Source organism: Eleutherodactylus coqui, chromosome 4, assembly GCF_035609145.1.
Source record: "Eleutherodactylus coqui strain aEleCoq1 chromosome 4, aEleCoq1.hap1, whole genome shotgun sequence".
NCBI lineage: Eukaryota > Metazoa > Chordata > Amphibia > Anura > Eleutherodactylidae > Eleutherodactylus > Eleutherodactylus coqui.
The window spans coordinates 110,681,316-110,698,879 of NC_089840.1; positions in this window are offsets into that span (position 1 = coordinate 110,681,316).

The following is a 17,564-nucleotide window of genomic DNA, read 5'->3' on the forward strand; positions in this document are numbered from 1 at the left end:
CGCACAGCGCTTACCTGAATCCCGGCGGTCCGGCGTCTTCATACTCACCTGCTGAAGATGGCCGCCGGGGTCTGCTCTCTCCGTGGACCGCAGCTCTTCTGTGCGGTCCATTGCCGATTCCAGCCTCCTGATTGGCTGGAATCGGCACGTGACGGGGCGGAGCTACACGGAGCCGGCATTCTGCACGAGCGGCCCCATAGAAGACAGCAGTAGACCCGGACTGCGCAAGCGCGGCTAATTTGGCCATCGGAGGCCGAAAATTAGTCGGCACCATGGAGACGAGGACGCCAGCAACGGAGCAGGTAAGTATAAAACTTTTGATAACTTCTATATGGCTCATAATTAATGCACAATGTACATTACAAAGTGCATTAATATGGCCATACAGAAGTGTATAGACCCACTTGCTGCCGCGGGACAACCCCTTTAAGTATTTTGCTTCAATTGTTTAAAATGGTGAGGTGAAAAACCAGACAGACACCGTATACAGCGTATATAAGTATACTGTTTCCCTCTGGCGGGATGACGGCGATCATGTCACGAACACAGCAGAGCCAGGAAACTATTATGCGCAAGCCTGCTGTAACGCTTAGCTGGGTATTAATTAGCGGCTACTACCCCCAGCAGACACGCAGTAAACTGAAGACAGTCACAGGCAGCCCAAATATAGTATTTTTTCCCAATTTTTGGGAAAAAGCCCACTGCCTATATAGCCTGTATATGGATTTCCCTGTTGGAGGATGACTGTGGTTATTGAAAGCACAGTGCAGCCAGAAAAAATTATGCGCAAGGCTGCAGTAACACCTAGCTGGGTAATAAGTGAGCGACTACTACCCCCAGCAGACATGTAGTAAACTGAACACGGTCATAGGCAGCCCAAAGATTTTTTGCCCCAATTTTTTTGAAAAAGCCCACTGCCTATATAGCCAGTATACCTCTTTCCCTGTACTACTGTCCCTGCCTCAGCAGTACTGCCCCTATACTCTGTACAATGACTGCAGACTGAGGACGCTATGGTCTGCACGCCCGATATACAAAAAAAAAAAAAGTGCAACACTGCTAAAAACAGCCTCAACAGTACTGCACACAGTCAGATGTGGCCCTAAGAAGGACCGTTGGGGTTCTTGAAGACGAATATAACAGCCTAACTCTCTCCCTATAGTAGCTACAGGAAGACGGCACTTTCCCTAATGTCTCTCAGCGTGTATCTGTGGCGAGCCGCGGGCGGCCCCAGTTTATATACTCAGGTGGCACCTGATCTCCCCAGCCACTCACTGCAGGGGGGTGGGATAGGGCTGGAACTTCACAGGAGGAAGTTGTAATGCCTTCCCTGTGTTACTATTGGCCAGAAAATGGCGCAAAATTTTCTGGGAAGAAAATGAAAGTGACTCGAACATCGCGTGGTACTCGTCTCGAGTAAGGAGCATCTCGAGTACCCTCATACTCGAACAAGTATCAAGCTCGGACGAGTACGCTCGCTCATCTCTAATTTACATGTTTTCAAATACTTATTTCTGGCACTATCTGCTTGAGATGCCTTGCAAGCAACCAAATCGTTGTAGCAGAAAAACGAGTTTGGACCTTGGATACCAACAGTACTATAGGGATTGGAAATACCTTTCCACTAGGGATAGTCTAATGAAAAGGATTCCCCAATATATAGTAGATGTTCCCATAGTTGTTTCTATTAAATGAGTGAAACTTACTTCGGAGGAGGAGGATATGATGTCCACAGAACCCCCTCCTGTTTCAGATATCTCTAGTGATATTCCAATGAGCCAGAATAATGTATAGAGCTATCTGAAACAGGAGGGGGTTCTGTGGACATCACATTCCCTCCTCCGAAGTAAGTTTCACTCATTTAATAGAAACATCTATGGGAACGTCTACTATATATTGGTGAATCCTATGAGTGCACGTTGTTTTTTATAACTAAGTTTACTCCTTTTTTGTGTTTAAAAGTTAGGCTCGCATTAAAGCTCTCCAAGCAGAGCAGTCTTGCTCTGAGAGAAGAGAAGACTGGTTGTACAGACTCTGATAATAGTCCCTGAATGACTCTGCGGTCTCTTGCGGCAGATGGAGACTACGTTCAGAAGTGGAATAGATGTGTGGTATGTAGGAGCGGGCCCTCTCCTTTCGTAATGCATAGGCCTAAGTCCAACTGGGTTTATTACTATACTCGTAAAAGTGTCTCCTGCATTTTGCTAGGAATCCCTTGGCGCAGGTCAAATACAAAGAGCATACCTTATCCCTTAATTGTGTCAGTTCGATTCCTATATGATCATCTGGGATATGCTTATAGGTCGACTCTAGGAAATGGATACGACCCAAAAGGTCCTTAAGTTGGGAGCTACGTTCCTTTTTAATTCTAGACCCAATACTGATGAGGGAACCTCTAATAACACATTTATGAGCCTCCTGAACTGAAAGCGGAGCAGCTTCTGAGGTTGATTTGTTTCTAAAGTACTCTTGTAGGATATTTTGTACCTCATTTTTAATTGCTGGCTCTTGTATGAGGGATTCATTAAGACACCAGTGCCAAGTCTTCGTGTGTTGGGATGGGAAGTAGAGTGAGAGAGGGCATGATCGGAAAAGGATATGTTATCAATATGTGCTGATGTGATGAGAGGAAGCTCTCCTTGTTGGACCAGGAAATCATCTATTTTAGAGTAGGAATTGTGGGGGTGGAAAAAGAAAGCGTAGTCTTAAGATGAGGAATGGGTGATTCTCCATGTGTCTACCAATTGATGTTCATATAGTGTCTTAAAGATAGTTTTTTTTTCTATAGTGCACTGTGATAGACATGATGATTATTTAGTATAAAATGTCTATCGATTTGTATAAACCAAATGTATTTTGCTGTTGTAATGACTTTTAGATCTGAGGAGTTTAATGGACACACACACAATCTAATCATGGTATTTGCTAGACAATGGATGTGTGATGTAATGTTAGTTAAGTACATAGGAATTGCACAACCAGCCTCTAAGAGTTAAAGGTTATAGGATTATATGTATATACTTGTCCAACACTGAGTGTTTTCCTAGCCATATTACCCCCCACACAGAGACCTCTCAAAACAATGGGTTGCCACGCACACAGAAATGACTGGAGCTAGGACAGAGTCCATGCCACATCCTGGCTAGTAGAGGGTGGGCAGAGAGGTGGGGGATTCTATATGATCCGACAAATGAGAATCCTATATGTTACTGATGTAATCTGTTGCACGCCCATTAAAGGCGGTTATCATGTGTTATAATAAAAAGCCTGAGCCTCTACACATTGTAGAGACTCTCCCGGTTTTAGACCAGCATTTGTGTCTGATTCTGGTCGATGATGTGTGCACACGATACAATTCGGAAGCTACAAAATACCCCAAAACCTGCTGGAGAAAACTATAATCCAGAACAGTGGCGTCCCTGGGTGCGCGAGTGGATCTGTGAGGTCACAGCCTGGAACGTATAGAGACCGGCAGATAGCACGTGGAACTCAGGGGCCCAAAATCTACAGAACACGGTAAGATTGCTTTATTTTAATCTACCGATGTGAGTTGATTTCCAAATGCTAATCTGCCTGTATCTGATCCAGACTGGACCTTCACTGAAAGACAGGTAATAACTCCAGCTCTGTCCACTCGAAAAACCACCATGTTACCTGTCTAGGGGTATTTTGTATGCTGTGGCTGCTATGTCTGAGACGGTTAAAAATTGTGTATGCAAGACCAAGAGACAAATTCTGTGAGGGTTAATGTGTCAGAAGGGCGGACTCGGCTGTTTAAGTCTGAGGGAGCGTGCCAGAGATTTACTCCTAGGTAAACTAGTGTGAGGTTAGGAAGATTTATGATACGCATATTTACCTTTTATGATTGAGCGTGTTATGTTCTCATATATGAAAAGGTATATACGCGGGAATATAGCCGTGGTGTGACGGCTGATGTCTCCAGAATATTGTTGAGGTTTTGGTCATTGAAAATAATCGTCAGTCTCTGTGTATAGCTAAATGTCCTGTCTAGATCGTGTACGAGGAGTCCTCTTGGGGATTACTAGACGGTGGGCTGTTATAAAGGTGGATGAGAAATATACCTTGAGCCGTTGTGGGTATTCTCTAGTAATCCCGTCTGTTTGGTATTATAGAAAGAATGTGCAGTGTTGATTATTGGGGGGAGGGTTGCTGATAAGAGAATGGACTGAAAGCATTTGCCAATTAACCCTTTCTGTTCCCTTTGTCTTGTGTTTTGTAGAATTAATGTGCATTGTAATCTGAGGGGGAAAGAGAGGTTATATTGGAAGGATTTGAAGATAGCAGATTTTACAAGAGAAACACTAATGTGTCCAGAAACTTCGAATAGGATAGAATAAGCAGGTAGCGTAGAGTTGAGCAGATTGAGAATGTTAGGCATAGACGCAGGTTGTTTAGAGAATGGGGAGCAAAGTGAGCAAGGACAAAGGTCATAGAGCTTGTGATTTGGGTACTGAAGGGAAGGGAGCAGAGTTTACTGAACAATGGGGAAGGACCAGGAAAAGTTGCAGAAAGAAATGTCAGGTTATGGACAGATAAGCAGAAATGAATATGGATAGATAAGATAGACTGTAGAAAGTTTTCAGAAGATGAGCAGGAAGCCCAGCAGAAAGAAAGGTGTTTTTAGCTAGTTTTTTTGGTATAATGTAGTTAAGAGAGTCAAGAGGAGAAAGCATGTAGTGGGGTATGTGTATTGCTTATGAACAATGTAATGCCTTTGTGTTGACTACAGCCCCTCCCTGTAATGGCGGCCGCGCTTGCAATGTTTACAACTCCACATAGTGTGACTCTGCAGCACTTCCCCCCATGTGCTCACTTTCAGGGTGTGTGATGTTACTTCCGGTCCCTCCCCATCCGGGACAGGACCTGGCCCCGCCCCTTTCTCCTCCAGCGGCCATTTTGCCTCACCTGTAAGTGCTGCTGCCCCTCGCCCCGTCCCTTCTTCCGGCAGCCATTTTGCCTCACCTGGGAGATCTGTAGCCCCGCCCCTTTCTGCCTCTGGCGGCCATTTTGCTGCACTTGGGAGGCCTATATTCCCCAATGCCACTGTATCCAGTGCTAACATCATGATTGTCTGAAGTAAGGTTTTGTTTGACCGGCCTTTGTTACACTCCAAGATGTGGCCACTTTGGATGTGTGATAAGTTCAGGGAAACAAACCTTTGTGGAGATGCAGCTTAGGACATAGTAGACGACTAAGCTGGTTTATAGTGCATGGAAGATTGGAGTTGATGCATGGGGGGCAGAGACCAGGAATGCATGACAGGGGACGCTCTCTCATGTTCCCAGGGGCTCTGTTTTCCACTGCCCGCTTCTCCAATGGATACTCAGACCGATGATGTTATGGAAGGCTCCTACAGATGGAATAATTTCCCTATAGTCACCCAGCAAACTTTTTCATGCAATTTGGTTAAGTAATTTTACTTTTTATGTGAAGAAAGAGGGACTGAATTGCCCAGAGTAGGATGTTAATTCATCCGTATTCTTTAGTTTTTCTTTAAGTCTTTTGTATATTCTGGTGTCAGTCTACACTGAAGCTACAATTATATTCCGACGGAGTAAAAGCTAAACGTGGCCATTCCCTGAAATACTATTACACTGGGTGACGTAAAATTTTACTTGTGTTGCGCCCCCTTGTGTTAAAAAATGCTAACTGCAACCTGAGGAAAAAATCTAAAGGATATTTTCGCTCAGACTTCGCTGTATACAATGTCACCTTGACCTACAAAGTGCTTGTTTTTGTGCCTCTTGGTTTACTAGTTTGAACGCAATTACTCTTTTTCCATTGAGTATTCCGGTTCAAAAGGGGGGAGGCATAGGTGATCTGGGTCATAGATGATCTAGGTGTTGTAGATCAGTTATTGGGTTTGAAAAAAATAAATAAATGGAATAAGATAACAAGATTCCGAGCCATGTGAAATAGAACATCAACATGATTATTTAGTACTAATTTGGTAAGAAACTGCAGGTATGCAAACAGTTACCAGAACCTCTGTTGATAATGCATATGTTGAGCTTTTTGCAGATGGTACCAGGGTGAGGATTGATGACTCCACATCGGATATGCAGTGGTCACACAACAAGATGTCCTAGAAGCAGAAGCTCTGCCTCCGCATGTCACAGTACAAGAAGCGGAATTGAAGGCCATCACTGAGGTGTGTAGAGTGGCGAGAGGTAAGACGGCAACCCTTTACACTGACTCCTGGTATGCATTTGGCATAGCTCATGATTACGGCCCAATATGGAAGGCCAGACAGTTTTTACCTTAGCAGGACAACCAATTGAGAATGGTGCAGCGGTACAGAGTCGCATGGAGGCCCTACTTCTACCTGACAAAGTTGAGAGTTCGCACCGATTCCTACACTGGAGAGGCGAGAGACGACACCCTCGCTGACAGCGCAGCAAAGGCAGCGGCCCTCAAGCCGTGGAAGAAAGAAGAAAAAGATACTGACGGCATGAGTCAGTGGTAAAAAACTTTGGACATTGACAAAAATTTGGACTTTGATATGCTAAAGACTTTTACAGTTACAAGCCAGCAAGGAAGAAAAGAATAAATGTACTAATATGGGAGCAGCAGAAGCAGGACAGCGTGTGGTGAACGGTCAACAGCACTTGCCCACCACAGGGGGGTGTGCGTCAAGAAGTTCCCCAGGAAGCACCCTCCTGAGCCCCGATTTGATGGCCCCTACCAGGTGATTCTGACTACTGCCACAGCTGTGAAACTAGCCGAAAGACTTACAGTACATGGATCCATGCTTCATACTGTAAGAAAGCTTCAGATCCGGGAGACCAGTCTTAGTTGTGCCAAAGACATTACTCTGGTTAGGGCTAGTGAGAGAGGAGGGTGGCAACTGAAATCCTTAGTCGGAAGAATATGAGGGTATGGTTACCTTCTAGTATAACTCGTTCAATGCTCAAGTAGCCGCATATTCCTTCGACTATTGTACTGTGGTCCCGTGTCTAGGCGCAAGATCCCACCGCAGGCCAGATTTAGCTCAGTCCAGCTGGTTATATGGGACGGAGGGACTTACAGGCTGGGGACATACCGGTACGGGAGGACAGATCCCTTAGGGAAGTTTAAAATAAGGGATATGGTAGATGCACCCGAATGGAAGCCTTCACTTAGTCCCGTGCCCATAATTAACCCCCTCCGCCGTAAGATAAAGACCTTGACGAACATGATGATCATAGCCGACCCTACCTTTGAGGACACCTTGACAGTAGCGACTGGCTACTCTGACCAGAATCTCTGGTTGGAGTTGATGAGGTACAATGCTAACAGGAGCAACAAGTCTAACTGTTGCGTGTGCGGTAGTGCCCGACTATACTCGGGGATGGTCCCCCTAAATCTCCCTGTAGATGCTGAAGAGTGGTTTATTAGTCTCTTCACGAACATTTCCGTTAATTACACTGTCCGTGAGAAGTGGAAGAAGCAATACTCTATAACTACTTAAGTGTTTGCACCGGAGAGAGTATTACTGACTACCCTGGAAACTACACCTGCCAGGCAAATAGGCAGGGTGGAGGGAGATTTTTGGGGAACTCACCAACGGGTATTGCTCCTCCTACGGTACGATAGGAGGGGAATGGACACAGAATCAGGTCCAGTCCTTAGGAGACGTTTACTGGCTTTGTAGTGACATGAGGTAGAGGACCCGCCTGGAGGGTAATTGGACAGGGGAGTGTGCCTTAGTAAAGCCCTTATGCTCCTCCACACCCTTTCGGACAACATTGAGGATAATGAGGTTACCCCCAATAGTTACTTTTAGAGATGAGCGAACGTACTCGTCCGAGCTTGATATTCGTGCGAATATTAGGGTGTTCGGGATGCTCGTTACTCTTAACGAGCACCACGCTGTGTTCCGGTTACTTTCAGTTTCCTCTCTGAGACGTTAGCGCGCTTTTCTGGCCAATTGAAAGACAGGGAAGGCATTACAACTTCCCCCTGTGACGTTCAAGCCCTATACCACCCCCCTGCTGTGAGTGGCTGGGGTGATCAGATGTCACCCGAGTATAAAAGTCGGCCCCTCCCGCGGCTCGCCACACATGCCTTGAGAGTTAGCTGAGGGAAAGTACTATCGTGCTGGTGCTGCTGTAGGGAGAGCGTTAGGAGTCAGTGTAGGCTTCAACAACCCCAAAGGTCCTTCTTAGGGCCACATCTACCTGTGTGCAGGCTGCTGCTAGCAGTGTTTTGTTTTTTTTCTTTCTCAAAATCGGCAGTGCAGAGCATTGCACCCGGTATTAGGGACAGAAGTGGTGCTTAGGCAGGGAGAGTGTTAGGAGTGAGTGTAGCCTTCAAGAACCTCAACGGTCCTTTCTAGGGCCAAATTTAACCGTGTGCAGTACTGTGCTGGCTGCTGTTAGCAGTGTTGCATATTTTTTTTCTTCTAAAAATCGTCTGTGCAGAGCATTGCACCCTCCATTGATACTACCGGGACAGAATTGTGTAGGCAGGGCCACAACACAGTTATTGTTCATTGAATATACGCAGTGGGTCCTTCCCTTTGCAAAAAAGGAAAAGAAATTATATTTGGCCTGCCTGTGTCAGACCTAAGGTCTCCGTGTACGTGTGTGCTGCGTGGACAACGTACAAAAATCAGACGCAACCAGCTACGGTTTACTGCAGGCTTGCGCCATTGTCTTTCCTGACTGGCAAATACCTGCTCTGCTAGAGTTAATAACTCTGCTACACTAAAGTTGTGTGACACTTTTTCAGGGCCACACTACAGTTCTAAAAGTTATTGTTCATTGAATATACGCAATGGGTCCTTCCCTTTGCAAAAAAGGAAAAGAAATTGTATTTGGCCTGCCTGTGTCAGTCCTAAGGTCTCCGTGTACGTGTGTGCTGCGTGGACAACGTACAAAAATCAGACGCAACCAGCTACGGTTTACTGCAGGCTTGCGCCATTGTCTTTCCTGACTGGCAAATACCTGCTCTGCCAGAGTTAATAACTCTGCTACACTAAAGTTGTGTGACACTTTTTCAGGGCCACACCACAGTTATTAAACGTATTGTTCATTGAATATCCGCAGTGGGGCCCTCCCTTTGCAAAAAAGCGAATTCAATTAATTATATTTGGCCTGCCTGTGTCAGTCCTAAGGTCTCCGTGTACGTGTGTGCTGCGTGGAGAACGTACAAAAATCAGACGCAACCAGCTACGGTTTACTGCAGGCTTGCGCCATTGTCTTTCCTGACTGGCAAATACCTGCTCTGCTAGAGTTAATAACTCTGCTACACTATAGTTGTGTGACACTTTTTAAGGGCCACACCACAGATATTAAACTTCTTGTTCATTGAATATACGCAGTGGGGTCTTCCCTTTGCTAAAAAGGACAAAAAATTATATTTGGCCTGCCTGTGTCAGTCCTAAGGTCTCCGTGTACGTGTGTGCTGCGTGGAGAACGTACAAAAATCAGACGCAACCAGCTACGGTTTACTGCAGGCTTGCGCCATTGTCTTTCCTGACTGGCAAATACCTGCTCTGCTAGAGTTAATAACTCTGCTACACTATAGTTGTGTGACACTTTTTGAGGGCCACACCACAGATATTAAACTTCTTGTTCATTGAATATACGCAGTGGGGTCTTCCCTTTGCTAAAAAGGACAAAAAATTATATTTGGCCTGCCTGTGTCAGTCCTAAGGTCTCCGTGTACGTGTGTGCTGCGTGGACAACGTACAAAAATCAGACGCAACCAGCTACGGTTTACTGCAGGCTTGCGCCATTGTCTTTCCTGACTGGCAAATACCTGCTCTGCTAGAGTTAATAACTCTGCTACACTATAGTTGTGTGACACTTTTTGAGGGCCACACCACAGATATTAAACTTCTTGTTCATTGAATATACGCAGTGGGTCCTTCCCTTTGCAAAAAAGCGAAAACATTATATTTGGCCTGCAGGCTTGCGCCAATTTATTTCCTGCCTGGGAAATCAAATCACTGGTAATACAGCATGCTGAGGGGTAGGGGTAAGCCTAGAGGACGTGGACGTGGCCGAGGACGCGTAGGCCCAAGTGAGGGTGTGGGCACAGGCCGAGCTCCTGATCCAGGTGTGTCGCAGCCGACTGCTGCGCGATTAGGAGAGAGGCACGTTTCTGGCGCCCCCACATTCATCGCCCAATTAATGGGTCCACGCGGGAGACCTTTATTAGAAAATGAGCAGTGTGAGCAGGTCCTGTCCTGGATGGCAGAAAGTGCTTCGAGCAACCTATCGTCCAGCCACAGTTCTGCGCCGTCCACTGCTGCAAATCCGAATCCTCTGTCTGCTGCTTCTCCTTCCTCCCAGCCTCCTCACTCCACTACAATGACACATGCTCAGGAGCGGGAAGACTCCCAGGAACTGTTCTCGGGCCCCTGCTCAGATTGGGCAGCAGTGATTCCTCTCCCACCAGAGGAGATTATCGTCACTGATGCCCAACCATTCGAAAGTTCCCGGGGTCCAGGGGAAGAGGCTGGGGACTTCCGCCAACTGTCTCAAGAACTTTCTGTGGGTGAGGAGGACGATGACAATGAGACACAGTTGTCTTGCAGTGAGGTAGTAGTAAGGGCAGTAAGTCCGAGGGAGCAGCGCACAGAGGATTCGGAGGAAGAGCAGCAGGACGATGAGGTGACTGACCCCACCTGGTGTGCAACGCCTACACAGGACAGGTCTTCAGAGGGGGAGGCACGGGCAGCAGCAGGGCAGGTTGCAAGAGGCAGTGCGGTGGCCAGGGGTAGAGGCAGGGCCAGACCGAATAATCCACCAAGTGTTTCCCAAAGCGCCCCCTCGCGCCATGCCACCCTGCAGAGGCCAAGGTGCTCTAAGGTCTGGCAGTTTTTCACAGAGACGCCTGACGACCGACGAACAGTGGTGTGCAACCTTTGTCGCGCCAAGATCAGCCGGGGAGCCACCACCAACAGCCTCACCACCACCAGCATGCGCAGACATATGATGGCCAAGCACCCCACAAGGTGGGACGAAGGCCGTTCACCGCCTCCGGTTTGCACCGCTGCCTCTCCCCCTGTGCCCCAACCTGCCACTGAGATCCAACCTCCCTCTCAGGACACAGGCACAACCGTCTCATGGCCTGCACCCACACCCTCACCTCCGCTGTCCTCGGCCCCATCCAGCAATGTCTCGCACCGCACAGTCCAGCCATCGCTAGCGCAAGTGTTGGAGCGCAAGCGCAAGTACGCCATCACGCACCCGCACGCTCAAGCGTTAACCGTCCACATTTATCAGCCTTGAGATGCTGCCGTATAGGGTTGTGGAAACGGACTCCTTCAAAGCTATGATGGCGGCGGCGGCCCCGCGCTACTCAGTTCCCAGTCGCCACTACTTTTCCCGATGTGCCGTCCCAGCCCTGCACGACCACGTCTCCCGCAACATTGTACGCGCCCTCACCAATGCGGTTAGTGGCAAGGTCCACTTAACTACGGACACGTGGACAAGCACAGGCGGGCAGGGCCACTACATCTCCCTGACGGCACATTGGGTGAATTTAGTGGAGGCTGGGACAGAGTCAGAGCCTGGGACGGCTCACGTCCTACCCACCCCCAGAATTGCGGGCCCCAGCTCGGTGGTGGTATCTGCGGCGGTGTATGCTTCTTTCACTAAAGCACCCTCCTCCTCCTCCTCAACCTCTGTCTCGCAATCTAGATGTGTCAGCAGCAGCAGGACATCGCCAGCAGTCGGTGTCGCGCGGCGTGGCAGCACAGCGGTGGGCAAGCGTCAGCAGGCCGTGCTGAAACTACTCAGCTTAGGAGATAGGAGGCACACGGCCCACGAATTGCTGCAGGGTCTGACAGAGCAGACGGACCGTTGGTTTGCGCCGCTGAGCCTCCAACCGGGCATGGTCGTGTGTGACAACGGCCGTAACCTGGTGGCGGCTCTGCAGCTCGGCAGCCTCACGCACGTGCCATGCCTGGCCCACGTCTTTAATTTGGTGGTTCAGCGCTTTCTGAAAAGCTACCCACGCTTGTCAGACCTGCTCGTAAAGGTGCGCCGGCTCTGCGCACATTTCCGCAAGTCCCACACGGACGCTGCCACCCTGCGCACCCTGCAACATCGCTTTAATCGGCCAGTGCACCGACTGCTGTGCGACGTGCCCACACAGTGGAACTCTACGCTCCACATGTTGGCTAGGCTCTATGAGCAGCGTAGAGCTATAGTGCAATACCAACTCCAACATGGGCGGCGCAGTGGGAGTCAGCCTCCTCAATTCTTTTCAGAAGAGTGGGCCTTATTGGCAGACATCTGCCAGGTCCTTCGAAACTTTGATCAGTCTACCCAGGTGGTGAGCGGCGATGCTGCAATCATTAGCGTCACCATTCCTCTGCTATGCATCTTGAGAAATTCCCTGCAAACCATAAAGGCAGCCGCTTTGCGCTCGGAAACAGAGCCAGGGGAAGACAGTATGTCGCTGGATAGTCAGAGCACCCTCCTGTCTATATCTCAGCGCGTTCAGGAGGAGGAGGAGGAGGATGAGGAGGATGAGGAGGAGGGGGAAGAGACAGCTTGGCCCACTGCTGACAGTACACATGCTGCTGGGCTGTCATCATTTCAGCGTGTATGGCCTGAGGAGGAGGAGGAGGAGGAGGAGGAGGATCCTGAAAGTGATCTTCCTAGTGCGGACAGCCATGTGTTGCGTACAGGTACCCTGGCACACATGGCTGACTTCATGTTAGGATGCCTTTCTCGTGACCCTCGCATTCAACGCATTCTGGCCACTACGGATTACTGGGTGTACACACTGCTCGACCCACGCTATAAGGAGAACCTTCCCAGTCTCATTCCCGAAGAGGAAAGGGGTTCGAGAGTGTTGCTATACCACAGGACCCTGGCGGACAAGCTGATGGTAAAATTCCCATCCGACAGCGCTAGTGGCAGAAGGCGCAGTACCGAGGGCCAGGTAGCAGGGGAGGTGCGTAGATCGAGCAGCATGTACAGCCCAGACAGTGCAACAGTCTTTAAGGGCCTGGCCAGCTTTATGGCTCCCCAGCAAGACTGTGTCACCGCTCCCCAGTCAAGGCTGAGTCGGCGGGAGCACTGTAAAAGGATGGTGAGGGAGTACGTAGCGGATCGCACGACCATCCTCGGTGACGCCTCTGCCCCCTACAACTACTGGGTGTCGAAGCTGGACACGTGGCCTGAACTAGCGCTGTATGCCCTGGAGGTGCTTGCTTGTCCTGCGGCTAGCGTCTTGTCGGAGATGGTGTTTAGTGCGGCTGGGGGAATCATCACAGATAAGCGTACCCGCCTGTCAACCGACAGTGCCGACAGGCTAACACTCATCAAGATGAACAAAGCCTGGATTTCCCCAGACTTCTCTTCTCCACCAGCGGACAGCAGCGATACGTAAGCAATACGTAGGCTGCACCCGCGGATGGAAGCTACGTTCTCTCTCACCATCCAAAACGGGGACATTTCTGCTTCATCAATCTGTGTCTAATATTCCTCCTCCTCCTCCTGCTCCTCCTCCTGAAACCTCACGTAATCACGCTGAACGGGCAATTTTTCTTAGGGCCACAAGGCTCACTCATCTAATTTTTAGAAACAATTTTTATATGTTTCAATGCTCTTAAAAGCGTTGAAACTTTAACTTGAACCAATTTTTCGTTAAACTGGGCTGCCTCCAGGCCTAGTTACCACTTAAGCCACATTAACCAAAGCGATTAATGGGTTTCACCTGCCATCTTGGTTGGGCATGGCCAATTTTTACTGAGGTACATTAGTACTGTTGGTACACCAATTTTTTGGGGCCCTCACCTACAGTGTAATCATAGCAATTTGTATGTTCTTCGCCTGCACTCATGGTACAGAAAGGTGTGTGGGGTTGGCCTACACTTTAGCTACATAAATGTAACTTGGGCCTTGGCTATACTGCAGCTACTGAAATGGAACTAAGACTGCGCTCCCACTATACTGCTGCTTCGGAATTGTTACTGGGGCCTGTCTTGAGTGCTACTATTGCTGACATGGAACTAAGACTGCGCTCCCGCTATAATGCTGCTTCGGAATTGTTACTGGGGCCTGTCTTGAGTGCTACTATTGCTGACATGGCACGAAGACTGCGCTCCCGCTATAATGCTGCTTCGGAATTGTTACTGGGGCCTGTCTTGAGTGCTACTATTGCTGACATGGAACGAAGACTGCGCTCCCGCTATAATGCTGCTTCGGAATTGTTACTGGGGCCTGTCTTGAGTGCTACTATTGCTGACATGGAACGAAGACTGCGCTCCCGCTATAATGCTGCTTCGGAATTGTTACTGGGGCCTGTCTTGAGTGCTACTATTGCTGACATGGAACGAAGACTGCGCTCCCGCTATAATGCTGCTTCGGAATTGTTACTGGGGCCTGTCTTGAGTGCTACTATTGCTGACATGGAACGAAGACTGCGCTCCCGCTATAATGCTGCTTCGGAATTGTTACTGGGGCCTGTCTTGAGTGCTACTATTGCTGACATGGAACGAAGACTGCGCTCCCGCTATAATGCTGCTTCGGAATTGTTACTGGGGCCTGTCTTGAGTGCTACTATTGCTGACATGGAACGAAGACTGCGCTCCCGCTATAATGCTGCTTCGGAATTGTTACTGGGGCCTGTCTTGAGTGCTACTATTGCTGACATGGAACGAAGACTGCGCTCCCGCTATAATGCTGCTAGTGATATGTTAGTGGGGCCTGTCCTAATGCTACGGCTGAAATGTTACGAATTCTGAGCTCTGCCTATACCACTGCTAATGGTATGTCTCTGGGGTGTGGAAACAGAGGCTTCCCAAAGACATGATGGCGGCGAGGCCATTTCCCACCAACGCGGTTAATGTTAAGGTGCATATAACCACGGACACGTGTAGAGGACACGTAGTGCCTCAAAAACATCCCCCTCCTCCTCCAACAGGGAAAACAAACATTCTTGGCAAATGCCTTTGCATTGGTTCGTCTGGTGGCAGTCCAAGAATTTCACCTTTACCGACACTACAAGAGAGCCCCCCCACCATCCCCCCGCCACGGCCCACTTAATCCTGGCCACATTCCGAAAACCAACAAAATAAAACCGCGCTACTAGGTCCGCAGTCACCACCACATTACCAGCAACGCGGTTACTGTTAAGGTGCATATAACCACGGACACGTGTAGAGGACACGTAGTGCCTCAAAAACATCCCCCTCCTCCTCCAACAGGGAAAACAAACATTCTTGGCAAATGCCTTTGCATTGGTTCATCTGGTGGCAGTCCAAGAATTTCACCTTTACCGACACTACAAGAGAGCCCCCCCACCATCCCCCCGCCACGGCCCACTTAATCCTGGCCACATTCCGAAAACCAACAAAATAAAACCGCGCTACTAGGTCCGCAGTCACCACCACATTACCACCAACGCGGTTACTGTTAAGGTGCATATTACCAGTCTGACTGGGGCATGCAGAGACACCTTGACAGAATGAATAGTGTGTGGCACATAGGTTCCCCATTGCTATGCCCACGTGTGCAGCTCCTGATGGCGGTGGCACAGGATTCTATTTCTCATTGCTTCTGCACAGCATTGTGGGCTATCGCCCCGCCCATTTTAAAGAGGGTCACTGCCTAGCCGTGCCAACCCTCTGCAGTGTGTGCCTGCGGTTCCTCCTCATGGCAGACGCACTTCTAAATAGACATGAGTGTGGCGTGGCATGAGGGCAGCTGAAGGCTGCGCAGGGACACTTTGGTGTGCGCTGTGGGGGGGAGGGGGGGCAGTTGGGCAGCATGTAAGCCAGGAGAAGTGGCAGTGGAGTGTCATGCAGGCAGTGATTGTGCTTTGTTGGAGGTAGTGTGGTGCTTAGCTAAGGTATGCATTGCTAATGAGGGCTTTTCAGAAGTAAAAGTTTTTGGGAGGGGGGGGCCACTCTTGCCGCTATTGTGGCTTAATAGTGGGACCTGTGAACTTGAGATGCAGCCCAACATGTAGCCCCTCACCTGCCCTGTCCATTGCTGTGTCGTTCCCATCACTTTCTTGAATTGCCCAGATTTTCACACAAGGAAACCTTAGCGAGCATCGGCGAAATACAAAAATGCTCGGGTCGCCCATTGACTTCAATGGGGTTCGTTATTCGAAACAAACCCTCGAGCATCGCGAAAAGTTCGTTCCGAGTAACGAGCACCCGAGCATTTTGGTGCTCGCTCATCTCTAGTTACTTTATCTCGATCCAACTCAGTCTGTGTTTTGTGGTTATCCTGTCATGTTGGTCTATCCTTGTTTTCCGCATAGGTACGGCGGTTCCTTCCAGTCTTGTCACTAGGTAGTGTAGGGTCAGGGTGAGGCGACCTGGACGTGTTCACCATTAGGACTATCTCCAGGAGGGACATTGGTGTGGGTGAAGATTAGGGAGTCCCAGGCCGTGCGTACCTGTGCACGCTACTAGTATTGTAACATTATACTAGAGCGAGAAGAGAGACCCCTGGTGGTAGTTTTGATCTACACGTGTACATACGAGTTTTAAAAAATAGAGACCACGTTAAAACTAGATTCGAGTCCATTTTCCTGATCATTATGGTAAATAAACGTTGACTGGATTAATTATGTTTTTTATAATTAGCAGTGGTTTATAAATTATACTAGAGACGCCTTATAGGGACTAGTCGACTAATAGGACCTACCTCGACTATGACTTTTTAAAGTAGAATGGCCTTAGATATGACTTTAGCTAAAAAGGGGAGTGTCTGTAAGATGATAGGGGAGACTTGTTGTACCTACATCCTAGACGACACGTGACCCGTGGGTAAAGACGCAGTTGCCATTAAAGAAGCTGACCGCACTAACTAAAAAGAGCTAACTTTTGGGACCAGCACTCGCCATGGATGAGCGGGTGGTAAAGGATCCTGGCACAGACGGGCGTCGCTGTTGTATGTGAACTGATGATTACCTTTTCTGTTCTAGTCTGCTGTGTTATCCTCTGTGTCAGAGAGAAATGTGAAACTGATGCTGGAAAAGCCGCTCCCACCATGAGTTTGCTGGATGCATCCCCAGAAGGAGTGGACAAGTCCTACACCCCCTTGAAGACCCTAAAACGAACCTTCAACGCGCTCCAGTTATAGGCTCATGCGCAGAGAACTGTGAAAATCAGATAGAGAGTTAGAGGATAGACATTTTAAGGGGGGATTGTGATAGACATGATGATTATTTAGTATAAAATGTCTATCGATTTGTATAAACCAAATGTATTTTGCTGTTGTAATGACTTTTAGATCTGAGGAGTTTAATGGACACACACACAATCTAATCATGGTATTTGCTAGACAATGGATGTGTGATGTAATGTTAGTTAAGTACATAGGAATTGCACAACCAGCCTCTAAGAGTTAAAGGTTATAGGATTATATGTATATACTTGTCCAACACTGAGTGTTTTCCTAGCCATATTACCCCCCACACAGAGACCTCTCAAAACAATGGGTTGCCACGCACACAGAAATGACTGGAGCTAGGACAGAGTCCATGCCACATCCTGGCTAGTAGAGGGTGGGCAGAGAGGTGGGGGATTCTATATGATCCGACAAATGAGAATCCTATATGTTACTGATGTAATCTGTTGC